Consider the following 16,967-nt stretch of genomic DNA (forward strand, 5'->3'; position numbering starts at 1 on the left):
TGTACGGAGACTGCTCAACTCAAGTTGCCAGGAGGAAAAAATTGTTGCTTGTTCTCACTCTCTCTGGGAACCGCTTTCAAACCCTACAAACTTTGAGGCTTAGTGCTTTCCTTGTAACGTTGTGGAATAAATACTAAATTGGCTAAAAATACAAAAGTGCAGCATTGTTCACACATTAAGGAAAAGTATAAAATCAAGAGGCTTCTGAGGTAGAAAACAGCCGCAGCTGGCATGAAGGACACAACACCTGTGGTTCCCTGATAAGCTACATGAGGTACGGGATGGGATGCAATTATTCCGCGGCTTTACCTTATGATGTATAGCGGATACGGGAACGGGATGATACCATGATACAGATAAGCTGCCAATTAGCTGCCCGCTCAATACTCGGAGCCAACATTTTGTCAAATTTTGATGAAATGCTGTCCTTTGTGCGAACTTTGCTCATTATAATGTCATTATAATACCAAAACACACCTCCATCCCGAAGGCTACCCGCCTCCAAGGTGCGACCACTCCTTCTTGAGTCTGCGCCCTGAATTTCTCGTAAACTATACCTTTAATTGTGAAGCGAGAGAAATTTACACCAATCATGATAAAAGTATGTATGACTAAAGTCACTCAAACTCCACCTTGAAGATAACAAATAGTATAAAAATAGCCCGAGAGAGGGGGGATACCCAGGGAAGACACCATCGCAAAGAATTCCATCACTGACTTCTGGGATCAGCCGACAGGCTGAGCCTTTCTTCCCCCGCATAGGGACGCCTTTGGGTAAGACTTGGATTATACCGAGTGCTTTCTCGGGAAACTTAGAAATTTCTCTAGAGACTCTCTTTTCTACATTTAGAGCCAGGCTGTTTTGTCGTTTGTCGCATGTTTTGTACATGTAACAATACTTTCATTTCCACGTGCTTTGCAGACAGTGTATTTATCACCGGCAATCCTAAGAACCTGTATATCTGTTGTTTAAGTAAACTGCACTTTTTTAAGTAGCTAGTCGTTTCGGTTTCTCACTGAACGCGACCAAAGACTCGAGCGTGGCCGTGCTGGTTCATGAGCATGACTAGACTGAAGGTGCAGCCCACTATTAGTGTACCCAAATCGTAACAGTTTAATACATATTAAACGTGATTGGACTGATAGTGCTGAATTGGGCATCACTCAGAATTTAAACCCAGCCACACCTGGCCTCCCACCTCGGTGAGGAGTGTTAGAACACAAGGGGGTTTATTTTCTGCCAAAACCACTTTGCCCCTTTTCACACAACAAATGTAAGACAAACCCGCCTTTCTTCACTTTCCCCAGGGCTGGGCTCAAAAAGAGCAAACGTCTGGCCATCGCTGCCACAGCAAATGTGCCAGGAGGGAAAAATTTTGCTTGGTTTAACGTTCTCTGGGAACTGCTTTCATCAGCCCACAAACCTAAAGGCTTCCTGCTTTCCTGGTGACTTCATCCTCAAAACCACTTTTTTTTCATTCTTCCCAGGGCTGGGCTCAAAAATAGCAAACGTCCGCAAATTGCTCACTGACCAAAGGTGCCAGGAGGGACAACCTTTGCTTGGTCTCACTCTCTCAGGGAACTGCTTTCATGGCCACAAAAACCTTGGAGTGCTGCACTTTCATAGCGACATCATCCTTAAAACGATTTCTTTTCACTATCCCCAGGGCCAGGCGCAAAAAAAGCAAAATGTCTGGAGATTGCTCCCACACTGAAGGTGCCAGGAGGGAAAACTGCTGCTTATTCTCACTCTGTCTGGGAACCGCTTTCCTCGCCCCACAAGCCTTGGGGCTCTCAGCTTTCTTAGTCATGTCATCCTCAAAAACAACCTTTTTTCACTCTCCCCAGTGCTGGTTTCAGAAATAGCAAACGGATGCACATTGCTCCCGCATGCAAGGTGCCAGGAGGGAAAACTGTTGCTTGTTCTCACTCTCTCTGGAACAACTTTCATCATCTCCCAAGCCTTGGGGCTCCAAGCTTTCCTGGCGACATCATCCTCAAAACTACCTTTTTTCACTCTCCCCAGGGCCGGGTGCAAAAAGAGCAAATATCCGGCCATTGGTCCCCCACCGAAGGTGCCAGGAGGGAAAAATGTTGCTTGTTCTCACTCTCTCGGGCAACTGCTTTCCTCGCCCTACAAACCTTGAGGCTTAGCGCTTTCCTTCTAATGTAAGACTCAAACCCACCTTACTTTACTCTCCCTGGGGCTGGTCTCAAAAATAGCAAACATCCGGAGATTGCTCCCACACTGAAAATGCCAGGAAGGAAAAAATGTTGCTTGTTCTCACTCTCTCTGAGAACCACTTTCATCGCCTGATAAACCTTGTGACTTCTTGCGATGTCATCATCAAAATCCCCTTTCTTCACTCTCCCCACGGCCAGGCTGAAAAATAGCAAACATCCGGCCATTGTTCCCACACCAAAGGTGCCAGGAAGGTAACTTTTTGCTTGTTCTCACTGTCTTTGAGAGGCACTTTCATCACCCCACAAAACTTGGGGCTACGCTTTTTCCTGGTGACGTCATCCTCAGAACCACATTTCTTCACTCTCCCCAGGCCTCGGCTCCTGCAGGCTTATGTTGCCAGGAAAGAGCGGAGCCCCAAGGTTTGTGGAGTAATGAAAGTGCTTCCCAGAGACAGCTAGAGCAAGCAACAGGTTTCCCTCCTGGCACCTTTGGTATGTGAACCATATGTAAAATATTGTAAATGTAAAATTGTGAAATGCAAATATGTAAAATTTTTTGGGGGCCGGCCTTGGGGAGAGTTGAAAACTTTGGTTTTTGAGGATGAAGTGAGCAGGATAGCATGTATCTCAAAGGTTTGTGGGGCGATGAAAGAGGTTCCTAAGACAGTGAGAACAAGCAACAGTTTTCCCTCCTGGCACCTGCGGTGTTGAATTAATGTCCCTACGTTTCCTGGTTTTGAGCCCGGCCCTGGGGAGAATGAAAAAATGTGTTTTTGAGGGTTACTTCCGCAGAGAATGGTGAAGGCCCAATGTTTTTGTGGCGATGAAAGCAGTTCCCAGAGGTGCTGAGAACAAGCAACACCTTCAGTGTGGGAGCAATGGTCTGATGTTTGATAATCTTGAGCCCAGCCTTGGGGAGAGTGAAAGAAGGTGGTTTTGAGGATTACGTCACCAGGAAAGAGCAGAGCCCCAAGGTTGTGGGGCAATGGAAGCACTTCCCAGAGACAGAGAGAATAAGCAACAGTTGTCCCTTCTGGCATCTTTGGTGCAGGAGAAATCTCTGTATGTTTCAAGCGCTGCCACTTTGGGAGGAAGGAAAGGTCTCAGGGGTCCGTCATCGGAGCAAGAGTTTTCTGGATGGCAGCCATCATGGGAGAGAAACCACTTTGCTGCAAACTCCGTAATTTTTATTAAGTATGACATTCGTGGTATGAAATAATTCTCTTGGCAGCTTGGGTCAAATGCCTGGGTCTCGCTCATTCTCATCCCTGCACCTGGCAAGGCTCAAAAACACTGAGACCTTGAAACCCACATACCGTGGCTGGCTATGAAGGAAGTATTTTCACAAATTCAGATACCAGAGTCTTCTAAAAGTGCAGTTTTCCCAAGCATTAGAAGATGAATTAGCCCTGTTTCACTCAAACCAGGACAAAGAGGAATATCAATAATGACAGGATGCACCCAAGAGTGCTGAGGGAGCCGGCGGGAGTCATTGCTGGGCTGCTCTCCATCATCTTTGAAAGGTCCTGGAGAACAGGCGAGGTGCCTGAGGACTGGAGGAAAGCCAATGTCACTCCAGTCTTCAAAAAGGGCAAGAAGGAAGACCTGGGGAACTATAGGCTGGTCAGCCTCACCTCCATCCCTGGAAAGATGATGGAACAGCTCATTCTGGGCGTCAACTCAAGGCATGTGAAGGAAAAGAAAGCTATCAGAAGTACTCAACATGGATTCACCAATGGGAAATCATGTCTGACTAATCTGATAGCCTTCTGTGATGGAATGACTGGATGGATAGACGAGGGGAAGGCAGTGGATGTGGTCTACCTGGATGAGGGGATGGAGTGCACTCTCAGCAAGTTTGCTGATGACACAAAGCTGGGGGGGGTGGCTGACACAGCAGAAGGCTGTGCCGCCATCCAGAGAGACCTGGAGAGGCTGGAGAGTTGGGCAGAGAGAAACCTTATGAAATTCAATAAGGGCAAGTGTAGGGTGCTGCACTTGGGGAGGAATAACCCCCTGCACCAGGACAGGTTGGGGGTGATCTGCTGGAGAGCAGCTCGGTGGAGAGAGACCTGGGAGTCCTGGGGGACAACAGGGTGCCCATGAGCCAGCAGTGTGCCCTTGTGGCCAAGAAGGCCAATGGCATCCTGGGGTGCATCAAGAAGAGTGTGGCCAGCAGCTGGAGGGAGGTCATCCTCCCCCTCTGCTCTGCCCTGGTGAGGCCGCACCTGGAGTACTGTGTCCAGTTCTGGGCTCCCTGGATCATGGAGGACAAGGAACTGCTGGAGAGGGGACAGCAAAGGGCTACCAAGATGCTGAGGGGATTGGAACATCTCTTTTATGAAGAAAGGCTGAGGGATTTGGGTCTCTTCAGTCTGGAAAAAAGACGACTGAGGGGGGATCTTGTCAATGCTTATAAATACTTAAAGGGTGGGTGTCAGGAGGATGGGGCCAGGCTCTTTTCATTGGTGCCCAGGGACAGGACAAGGGGTAACGGGCCCAACCTTGACCATGGGAAGTTCTACCTAAACATGAGGAGGAACATCTTTCCTGTGAGGGTGGCAGAGCTGGAAGGGGCTGCCCAGAGAGGGGGTGGAGGCCCCATCCCTGGAGACATTCAAGGCCAGGCTGGATGAGGCTCTGAGCAACCTGATCTAGTTGAAGATGTCCCTGCTGCTGCAGGGCGGTTGGACTAGATGGCCTTTCAAGGTCCCTTCCAACCCAACAGATTCTATGGTTCTATGATTCTATGATAACCCATGTTTAGGTTGTAACTCTTGCCAGAAGAAGTTATTTTGCTTGCATATGAAGTCTTACACAATAAATTACTAACAGAATTTTACAGCGAAAAATGTGCAACTATAAGCATCCCTTCTGATATTGGATACCCTGTGTCCGATGCAGTGCAGCATCAGAGGGATCCTGGATGGATTTTCCCACAGCGCTGTGCAGATCTCATTCATGCAGGGCAGCTCCTCCTGTTTGGTCATTCAAGCTATTCTGCAATTTACTTGCAATAAAACAACTGTTTTCCTAAAATACGTTTGCATGAGAACTTCTTGCTGCATTTTTAGATAAAGGGAAGGCCACGGCACGATAACCAGCACTGAGTGGGAGCTGCCTCTGTTACAATGAGCTGCTGAGGTTGTCCTGCAGCCAAGGGGTTTGTGCAGCCCAGCACAGCCTGAAAGACATGCTGACTGCAGCACAGCACAGTAGAGCACAGCTCAGAGTTAACCAGGATACTCCTCGATGCACAGTAGTCCAGCAGTCGGATCAATCCACGTTTAAACCACTGTGGAAAGAATTAATGGATTGCCACCTATTAGCTGGGATGCAGTGAGAGCGTGCCACATGAAGAAATGAGGGAAGCTGTGATTTTAACATAAATAGTCAGCTGAGAGGTAGTAGTTAGAGATTCTATTGATTTCTTTTTCTCTTTTACATAAATAACTAAAGTAAAGGTCATATATCAACGCCAGCCAATCAGCAAGTTCATTTTAAATTAAATTCCCTGCATCAAATTGTTTTCCCTATGACAGTAGTTGGAGGAGAAGGCAGGAAAACCTTAATTTATCATAGTTTATAATTGGAATAATTAGCTTAGCTGTGCATTTCTGGAAAGAGGCTTTGGTTCTTGTTTTAGAAATTGGGGGTTTATTTGTTTGTGCATGTGCTTTGTCTTTATGTATCTGCCAGTGTTAAGTGTACCCTGAGGATCTGCTAGTAAGCCAGGACTGCCAAGAGTGATGGGTCCCCACTGCCTGTGTGCTTGGGAGAGAACGTAAACACCGTGTGAGCAGTATGGCATGGTGGTGGAAAAGGAAGGGACCAAAAGAAGATGAGAATATTGGACCTGGGTGGGAAGACGGCCAGAATGAGATGGGATGGTACCACGATCCTGTGGCTTGGAGCTTGGATTGCCACCTGGGATGCTCTGGCAGCAGTCAGCAAAGACAACGTGTCTGGGCTGCTGCAGACTGGGAGCCTGAAAAATGCGATGGTGCTATTTGGGACCATGATGATGAAGGAAAACCAAAACCCAGTGAGGCACAGTTAAGCAGATTTGTGGGAATGCGAGCATCATTCCCCAGCATGTGACTACTCACAGTAATTGAGAGGGGATGAAGTTAGGAATTTGTGGAAAACTTACAGCCTTTGCCCTCAGGCAACCCTATTGCAGTGGCAGTGGTGGTGCTAGGAAAGCAGAGCAGGCAGTGGCTTTGGAGGGCAGTGCTCTCAGGAGCTGGGCCATGTACCTCCTGAAAGCTGCTCTGCTTGACAGGGATGGACTCCTCTTAAAAGTTACCTATGATGGAGTTGGAACCCCATCTCCCAGCAGGCCTAAAAACGTCAGCCTACTTCGGGACAGACACAGTAACATCTACCCCACGATGACAAACATTTACTGCAGCTTTCACAAGAGAGATACAATCGGAATGCCTCCGTAAACTAATATCCATTTAAAAAGTTCACACGTTGAAACCCCTAACAAAGAATTCAATGCTTTATGGACACTCACACAGCAGACGTTTTGCCGGCAGCTTGAACTCCTCCAACAGGGATTCTTCTAACAAGTACCGACGAGTTCTTAGCAATCAGGGCATTGTCATCTGTGTATTCTGTAACAACATAAACACAGAAAAAAAATCAGCCAGTTTGTAAGAATGGAGATTAATTTGTAATTACATAGCACTCCAGAGAATGCTTTTGCAGATAGAAATGCAAAATTCTATATGGAACAGCGCGCTGTTATCGTCTCAACATACTAACAGGACTTTTCAAGAAATCTTCAGGTTGATAATCAAACACAAGCAGCAAAATATTCTTCGTTTTTGTAAAAAAGTTTGAATGCCAACAGCAAATTGGTCTCAAAAGTCGCTAAAGGAGAGCCTGCTAACGCACGACGAGGTTCTCTCCTGATCTAGCTTAAGCTGCGTTCGCTTCCGTTAGGCTACAAAACCAAGAGATCTCTGGAGAAAACAAACCACAGCGAAGTCTCACCTGCACAAACCAGATCCTGAAGTCAGAGCAGCCTGCCCTGCAACAAAACCCTTGGCTAAAGCATGAACGCTCTGCGCCATGGCTTTCAGAGCCGTCACCTAAAAACCATTCACCTAATGCTGCTAGTGCTCAAGAGTGACCGAACACAGAAGAGAGCCCGCCATCTGTGTCTATTTCTTGGAGCATCGACAACCAGACTTCTCAGCTGCTCAGGGCTTTCCGTTTAAATGAAAACAAGCCGAGGAAAACAAGCCCCACTGTTGGATATGCACTAAACGCCCATCCTCTGCCAGAAACACCCTCCTGGGAATCTGTCCCAGTGAATTCTCATCGGTACAGGGATGGGCATCTGTGTTTCCAATTTTCACTGAGGAAAGGAAGGATACCACCCTTCCACCACGACGGGTTTGTCACTAGTCTAAAGGAGTTCCCTGGCTATGCCTGGAGAGCAAACCTATTGACAAGCTCACACGCTCTCCAGGGGCTGGGGAATGGAAATGCCGACAGAGCTCTTAGGGCCATACAGATGAAAAGCGGAGTCTTACGCCTGGAACCTTCCATACATTCGTTCCTATGCCTAAAGGCAATCGGTTTTGCTCCACAGACAGGCTGGTCAGTCTCACCTTGGTGCCCAGCAAGATCACGGAGCAGATCTTCCTGGCAACTCTGCTAAGGCACACGGAAAATAGGGAGGTGATCGCTCACAGCCAACATGGCTTCACTAAGGGCATATGGTGCCTGACAAATCTGGTGGCCTTCTACAACGGGGTTACAGTGTCGGTGGATAAGCAGCTGACATCATCTGACTGGACTCGGGCAAGGTATTTGACGCTGTCCCAGGTGCGTCCTGGGAGCAAGACCTCTCACAGGGGCACTGGGAAAATCTCTGCACTGCTCCACATCTCACCAAAACCAGGGACAGAGGAAGGCTGCTGTGGTGGCCTCCAAGAGAACCAGCTCACCTGGCCTGCTCTGCAGCCACCAGGTGCCTCTGCTGACAGGCGGGTCTCAGCGTTGCTCTGCAAATGGCTGCCACCTCCCTGCAGGATGCTCTCCAGCACACGGTACGTCTGCACGGAGTCTTCTCGGGGATGAAGTCCCAAAGGGAGGGATGGGGTTTGCTTGGCCCCCATTCCCAGGGTGCCACAAGAGAGAGCTGCCACCCCCAAATCATCTGTGTGACGTGGACACCACACATGAGCTGCAGACATGGGTCAGGACAGCTCTGGGGAGCAGGCAAGCCCTCTCCGCCCTCCTCCTCCTGGCTCCACCGGGGCTCCGGGGCCTGGCCCTGGGCCTGGGCCAGGGCAGCTCTGGGGAGGCAGCCCTGGTTCCTGCGGGGGTCAGAGGGTGGGAAGGGGCGCCCCGGGGCACGCTGGGAGCTGTAGTCCCGGCACAGGGCTCCCGGCAGCCATCTTGTTTTGGGGGCTGCAGCCTCTGCTCCCGCCGCGGCCCGGTCGTGTAATTGCTGTGATTTTTGCTCTCCAGAGGCCACACGTGCTCTTATTTTTCTGACCACCAATCTTAAATAACACACAGAAAACCAACAGTAAGCCCATCACGAAACAGCTGAAAATTCGGAGTCGTAAATTGTAGCCCGATCCTTTAGCACCATCAGTGCTGCTCACCTTTCCTTTCTGAAGGGGTAGATTATTGGCCTTAACGCTTTATGTCCCTTCAGCACTGACCTTTCAGCCGATGTCTGCTGAAATTTGCAGAGACAGGCTTGGTATGGCTGGGTAGCTCTAGAACGAAATAATTACCGTGGCGTCGTTCTTCCTTCTTAGAGACCTGATTTATAGAAGGTTCCTGCATCAGCTGAAAAGGCAATGGATATCTTGGAATCTTTTTCAGACTCTCAAATGGCCTAAAGACAATCACGAATGAGCCGAAAAAGGCTAACATGAAGGCTGTGCATTAAGTGTATTTTTATTAACGGAGCTCTCTACCCCTTAGAGTACAAACCATCTCATGGTGCCTGCAATATCAGTTCACAGTGTCAAGGAAAAGTGGTTGGAACAGCATTCATGCATACATTTACGTCTCAGAATCCCATCTTTAACAGCCACCTGAACGAAAACTAATACAGTCCAGCAAATGAGTCAGGAACATTAGAGGGAACGGATGACGTTTCCACAGTGAAAGTAAGCTCTGTGGTGAGGGCATCTCTACTTTTCTCCAAGCATCCTTCCCCTTTATTTTACCTACAGCAATTTCTCTAATGACAAGCGTGCTTACAGACGGTTGCAGCTCTCCAGGGGTAAACCAGCCTGATGCACTGAAGACAAACTCTCTGAGAAGAGATGGCTAAAAAATACCAGGAGGTCTGGGAGGAACGCTTTGTCTGGGCTGGCCAGAGCGGTCTAGCTGGGGTTCAGCTCTCAGGGCTGGGCACATGGCAGCAGTGGACATCGTCCCTTGTTACCCTTTGCATTGCTTTTAATCCAAGGTAAACTCTTTCAAACCACTGCAAAAAAAGACTTGGCAGCCGTGAGGACAGCACCGCCCTCATCTTCGCCTGGCCCACTGGCTCCTGCGTTGCCACTTTCGGGTGAGCGGTGGTGCCGTGGGCCATGGGCGGGCAGGAGAGGTTCCCCAGCACGCCCACGCCATGCTGGCAATGGCCTCTGCCCTGCCTGCAGAGCCTGGGCAGGGAGCGGGCAGCACGCCGTCAGGGAGGGAGGCGGGGGGCATTACCTTATATTCCTCACATCTTGGCTTTCCACTCATTCTTGCTGTTAACATTTTACTTCATACTTGTTTCCTGCTCAATCAATTGTTGTAATGGCAAATAAAAACAAAGATGGAAGAAAATTGTAGAGGTCGTCTTAGACACTGCTTAATGTTTTAAGGGAATTGACTGACCTTCAGGGTTGGGGGTGGGCATATAAATCAATTTGATTAATTGATTTAATCAATTGCTAATTTGAATGGAACGTGTTATTGTTTAACATCCATCAGGAGAAATAATTGCATAATTAATACTAATGAGCTATTTTACAGAGTCATGTTTGTATTCCTACAAATAAAATTACAAATGCAGTTAATCCAAGTATTTTAACACAGCTTTCAAATCTGCATCTCTGTAACGGCTGACTGTGTCTGAAGCATTCATGGCAGTGCTTTCATGGGCCACCTTTGATACTTCGTTGACCACAAACCCATGAGTGACAGACAATAATTCCAGTCTAATCTCCAGCCTCAAGACAAACCAACAGCATCTGCACTGTGTCCCAACGTGGTACAGATATCCTGTTTGTGGATCGATGATTTCACGTAATACTAGTGTGTGTTTAAATATTTGTGCTAATACCATTCAGAAAACTGAGATCTCTCCTTCTATAGGGCAGGACCAGCACTTGCATCTGCAAGTCATGGGTATCTTCTGCTGGATTTCTCAAAAACTTCAAGAAGCATCCAGGGGCATCATTCTTTCTTCCTATGACAGTCACCTTCAAGACAGCCTGAGGTCAAGATTGATTCCGATAGTATCTGTCTGTAGTGCTGTAATTATTTGGACAGTTATTATGTTGAATTTCTGGATGAAACAGCAATATGAAATCACAGACATTTAATGAACTGATCTAGGTTATAGATCTCAGGCTTAGAAATATAGCATTAAGACTCTAGACTTGAGAATCATTTTATACAGGACACATTCAAATTACCATGGAGTCCTAGCCTTTTAAACTTGGGTTAGTTTTCAGCTGGCCAGTAAGACTTCTTTTTTCACATCTGCGGAGCTTCAAGACAATCAGTTTTATTCAAGTCTGCTTTTAAAATATTCTTATGTTGACAGTTGTCTTTAAAATAAACTGAGGTGTGATGGAAGGGGGTTGTACTGGAAATTTGAATAGAATCTTAACTAAGATGTCTGCTAACAGATGATGGAAGCATAGTGAGGAGTAAAATGCAGCCACACAGGCTCTCAGTGGCAACAAAAACTGAAGTCACAGTTTTAAAATCTGATCGAACACTGTCATCTGGTGGCAATTTCTTCTGAAGAGAGTACAAACAGAGCCTATCTCGGGTTTGTTCCACAGGCTTCTTCCATTTGAAGACATTTATTTTAAAAATTAACTAATTTGCTTTAAATTATCTAGAACTCAGCCCAAGGTCTGAATTTTCACATGATTAAAGAGGAAGCTTGGCACCACAGATCCTGCTAGTTAAGCCAGAAATAAGTTACCACAAATTACACCTCATATTGGAAGCAATGTCTTCATATTTTGGTTCTGCAGACTGTCACAGGCTCCTGCAGCAACCCAGCCAAGAGTTCCTAGTGGGCACAGAGCAAATGTGTGCAGAAACTTCAGAGAAAGATGTGGAAGCAATCAGAAATCTAACAAAATGAAAAATTCACATGTTACATGCAGGTTGTGTCTTACTTAGCAAACTGCTGAACTGGCACCTGTCTTAGCAATTCAACCATTAAGCGTGGTTGGGACAATTCGTATAAATGTTTTTAAGCATGGAAGAACAGCTCAGCCGTTTAGGTTTTCTAACAGTAAGGAGATACTATTGTTGGAAATATTTCTGGTTTCTAATTTCAGATATTATTTGTCAGAGGGAAATCAGTAGGTCTCAGTTAAGATCTTAGCAAAGAAGTTCATGGTCAAATATCTTTAAGGTCCCTTCCAGCTCTAGCCATTCTATGATTCTATAATTCTAAATACGTCCCTGGATACATGTTGTGGAGACAAACCCTAGTGCTGTACAATGACTCACACCACATCCCAGAAGAACAATGCGGGAGCCTGACAAAGTCAGTTTTAGCTCCATAAACTGGACAGAAATGTATATGGAGTCTTACATATATGGTCTCATCAGCGACAGGCTTGCTGCCAGGAGCTCCTGGTCCTGAGTTCAGACCCAGGGGGGCTCAGCCGGTCCTAAGTCTCTCTCACAGACTGTCCCTGTCCCTGGTGACACTACTCAGGGTCCTGCCAGCAGGACGCTTTGGAAACAAGCAGTTTACTACCCTCTGGACCACTGCCGAAGCTCCAGCGTGTAGGATCCTAGCAAGTCAACTGACTAATGCCTTTTATTATGTTTACTGAAGGAACTCAGCAAGTGATAACAAGTAATAGAGCAAGAGGTAGTGGCTGTCACTGAAGCAACCAGGGTGATGCAAGTGCTCTGAATGCATCACTAGCAAAGCATGCTTGCAGCTCTGACACAATATAAATGCAGATAAATTCAACCGTAAATGGGAAAAAAACCACGTATTGGGGAGCTCCTCCATGTACTCAGAGCAGCATGGAAACAAGGAGCAGCAGAATAACCAGGGCTGGACACTCAGCTGTGCTGAGCAAGGAGATGGAAGAGGACCAGGTAGCTCCAAGCCAACCAATTCTGTAATGTAAAACTAAATGAGGACTTAATGATATATGCTATTACCTGCAGATTTATTAAAACAGGCTTCAGTTCTAAACATTTGTAGTTCTCTCTTGCCACAACACAATAGATAGGAAAAACAATTGTGGTAGACTAGAACAAGCACCAAAGGATTAGTCTCTAGATTTGTATTGTGGTAGGACAAATGCTGAGGTTTTTATTTGTTTTCTATTCACACGAACTTTTGCTGCCTGGAATTAGAGGTTTGTGGGACAGACAGAAAGATAACTAGAAAAATTAGACCTACATTTGTCTTTTAAATTTCTGGCCTTGACCATATACACAGGATTGTTTGCTGACAACTGAATCTCCTTTGGTAGAATTAGGTAGTTATCGTTAATGGTCTGGTCACAGCAGGGACGTGGGAGGAGGGAAGACTATGCAGTTTATCATTTGATAATCATCTATCATCTGGCAGGATGACCACATTTTTCACTGGCAAGAATAGCTTTAAGAATTTGCATTTAACTTTCCCCGCTAATGATGAAGCTGGTAAAGTTTCAAATTAAGGTTAATTCTACAGGATACAGCTCAGTTCTTATGCACAACATTTGGCCAGGACTTTAAGACTGAACGCATTCTGTTACTAGTTACTATTTGCTCTTTGTTTAAGCACAGGATTCATTCCTTGTCTTTGCAGTTAAGCTGTTGAGGTTGCCTATAAATAAAATTCACCAATCCAGAGGAAGCAGTAGCAACCTAACAACTACATCAAACTCAAAATATAGCTGACAAAATTAAATGCTAGGTGAATTGCTGCCAAAAGTAGCAGTAGTAGCCACCATCTTAAGCTTACGGGGAAGGATTCGGGACACCTGAATAACGCTTATGACAGGGTGGATTTTAGTTACCTCTGTTGACATCCTAAACGATAGTCTGATCCATCTAAAAATCCCTGCACAATTGTGGAGGTGATAAATCCATTAGCTGTCTGACATGGAGAGAGAGACATTTGTCTTCAGCCTAAAACTCCTTGCAAACCAGTCCAAGGCAGACAAACACCAGAGCAGCACTTCACCATGTCCTGGTGATCAGGGCACCCAGCTAGGATGGGTGGCAGATAGATTTAATTCACTTCAGGGTTGGCAAGGTTGGAAAAAAGTGTTGTGACCAGTGGACCACTACACCAGAGACAAGGAGTAGCCTCATCGTCATATGGACCAGCTCCCGTCAGGACATGTACAATATTATACAGGTCCCCACATCGTAAACTGGGAGCTATTGTACAATATTATAGTATATATACAATATACAATAATATACATGTACAGCTACATGTACAATATTATACAGATCCCCACATCTCATCCTCAGAAGAGCCAGGGCATCCTCAGGAGGTGTCTGAAGTCTACATTGCTTCCAGGGAAGGGGGAGGTAGATACTTCTGTAGATTGACACCAGGAGATGTGGTGTGCCTGAGCAAGGGCTTCCCCACCAGCTAAGAGAGGGCTGTCTGGTTCCTGTCCCCACCTTCAGACCGAACAGCTAAAGTTGATGAATTAGCACAAATGCTAAGGACTGAAGCCAGGCAGATCAGATTCCCGCCACTTCCTCATTTATCGCTTTAAGCAAGGTTTGAAGTAAACATATCCTTTTTATTGTCATTTCAGCCTGACTGGCACTGAGTAGTCTGCAGGCAGAAGGAGGAAAGAGCAGAGAGGAGGGTGAAATCCACAGCTGTAACGCGCTAGTCCTTTCCTTGCAACATTACCATACTACTCAGTCCTGTTTATTGGCCTGCAGTTTTGCCCCAAGCTCCCAGAGTTTTCCATCACCATTTTGAATAACTGTTTTAGAGTAGGAAATGCAAATTCATTTAGGTCAAAGGTCATTCGTTACTCCTCACGGAAGGAATATATTCAAACTATAAAGCTATTGTCTCCTGTCCTTGACCTGAAAGATCCCTAAGGATCTGCTTTTCTACCCACACAAAAGACAGGAGGGAGACTGGCCCTCTCCCATCCCTGCACAAGCCGCACTGCAGGGAAGCAGCTCCCTGTGCATCTAAAGGCTTTGGGGAGAGGAACAGCAAACCAGCCATACTTGGGTATTTCCCTCTGTCAAGCATTGCACTGCCGTCACTCAGCCACTTAGACAACTTCAAGTGCCTGCTAGCAGCACTGTTAAGCAGAAGCAGGCGATACCTGAAACTTGAATGAGCAATCCCAGGCCAAAGCCTTGGACTCCCTCGGACTTCCTGACCGCTTTTCTAAGTGTCTGACTAGCTGGGGACTATGTATGAGCATTTGAAGGAAGTACATGGAAGGAAGGAATTCAATCTGAATGTCTCATGTTGCCTCTTTCCTTGTACCCCTTGAGGCAGAGAAGAACAGCTTCCTGCAGGTAAGTGAAGGTGGAAAACTGGTGTAGTAGAGAAGAAATAAATCAAGGATGAGGAAAGAGGAGCAGAAAAAACAGATTCTTGTCCCCAGAGAGATGAAGAGGGAAAAAGAGATATTCAACAGCTAGGTGTCTTTCTGATAGCGATGTGAAAATTACTAAGTCACAACAGCATCAGGTGAAAAGAAAATAGTATTTTCTGCTACGGACAATGACGACCACAGCAACCAGTCTCTAAGCACAGGGCTGGGAACACTCAGGAATGCTCCAAAAGTGATATCAGCCCTCTGACAGCATCAGGAACTGCAAACAAGGTCACATTGACAGATCCTGTTGCTTGTCCAAACTGTGAAAGGTCAGGAATAGCAATTGGGTGTGTAGTGAAGAAAAACTAGTTAGTGATAGAGCAGCATTTGATAAAATCTATGCAGGAGACTGAATGAAATTTAGGAGAACCTATCCTGCCTAGAACAACAGCAGAAGGCTGGTAAAAGTCAGGAATTTGTTCACAGCCATATCCCAAACACAGATGAGATGTCAGGTCACGTAAGGAAAGCATGTTAAATATGTACACAAGTTTGCTGGAGGTTGGGAGGCATGCGTGTGTCTTTGTTTTTAAACAAAACATTCAAGTGAAGGAAAAGCAAGTTGCAAAGACAAACTTGGGATACAGAAAAGAAAACCAGATGAAAGACACTTCATATATGAGACTCAGGCAATTGCTCTGCAAACAACTTTTCTTGCCTCTGGCAAGGAAAATACAATGAATGAGATTTTATATGTCCATATTATTGATGCTAGTACAATCAAGCAAAAAAACCCCGTGTTTATAAAATTTGGGAAAGCATCCACTGTATATTTGATGACAGCCTGTGTTTGATGACAGCCTGATGACAGCAGAATGAGGGGTAGAATTGAAAGGGTGAAAGTGAGACAGCTGGTGGGTCGAGGTAAAAACCGTTTAATAATTGAAACCAAAGGATGGGAACAATAACAATAAATTGTGATGAACAAGAAAATAACACAGAGAGAGAACTAAAGCCTGAGACAGAGAAGTCATGCAAATGAAAGCACTTGCTCTCTACCAGCCGACAGACGCCCAGGCAGTCCCCGAGCAGCGGCCCCCCACCAACCTGCCCCCAGGTTTATCACTGAGAACAACATCATATGGCACGGAATGTGCCTTTGGTCAGCTGGGGTCAGCTGTCCCGGCTGTGTCCCCTGCCAGCGCCCTGTGCACCCCCAGCCTGCTCGCTGGCGGGGTGGGCTGAGAAGCAGAAAGGGCCTTGACGCTGCGTGAGCACTGCTCAGCAATAACGAAGACATCACTGTGATCAACACTGTTTCCAGCACGAATCCAAAACATCGCCCCATACAAGCTACTAGGAAGAAAATGAACTCCATCCCAGCCAGCACCTGCACGGCTCCCCGGAACAAGAGAGGATTTTGATGCCAGGAGAAATGACGGCTTGCCAGCTTTGCAGAGCACAGGTGCCTTTCTGTGCCCCGAGATGTCTCAGGAGGGGCAGGTTGGGCTAAAGCTTCTCTCCTCCTCCCCTCCGGGCTTTGTGATCTAGCGGGGCAGCTGGGGCTTAGTTGCCGGGACAGCCCGGGTCCGGGGGTGCTGTCCTGCAGGCAGCAGCAGAGGCCAGGAGTGTCACTGTCTGCTCGGCACACTCAGGGTGGTCCCCATGGGAAGGACACTACAGGACAGGGCTTGTTGTTCCAGCTTTATTGAAAGCAAAGAATTATTCAAATACGGCCCTTTTCCAGAGGCTCAGCAGGGCCAGCAGCACAGAGACCGCAGGCTCCACCCTGATGTTGTCTGCTTCCTTGGTGTTCCCAAGATCAGTAAGGTCTGAGCTGCCAGGGACCGGACTGAGGGTTCAGGGTCTTTTACCAAGGGATTGAGGGCTGTGACAGAAAGAAACAGAGCAGTGGTGAAACCCCCTGTCTGCAGAGACCCTCCCATGCCAGCCCCGTCTGTCTCTTTCTCTGGCCAGGAGGAGCAGGTGAGACCAACAGACCAGCTGGAGGCTGCT

This window comes from Chroicocephalus ridibundus, chromosome 20 (genome assembly GCF_963924245.1).
Source record: "Chroicocephalus ridibundus chromosome 20, bChrRid1.1, whole genome shotgun sequence".
NCBI lineage: Eukaryota > Metazoa > Chordata > Aves > Charadriiformes > Laridae > Chroicocephalus > Chroicocephalus ridibundus.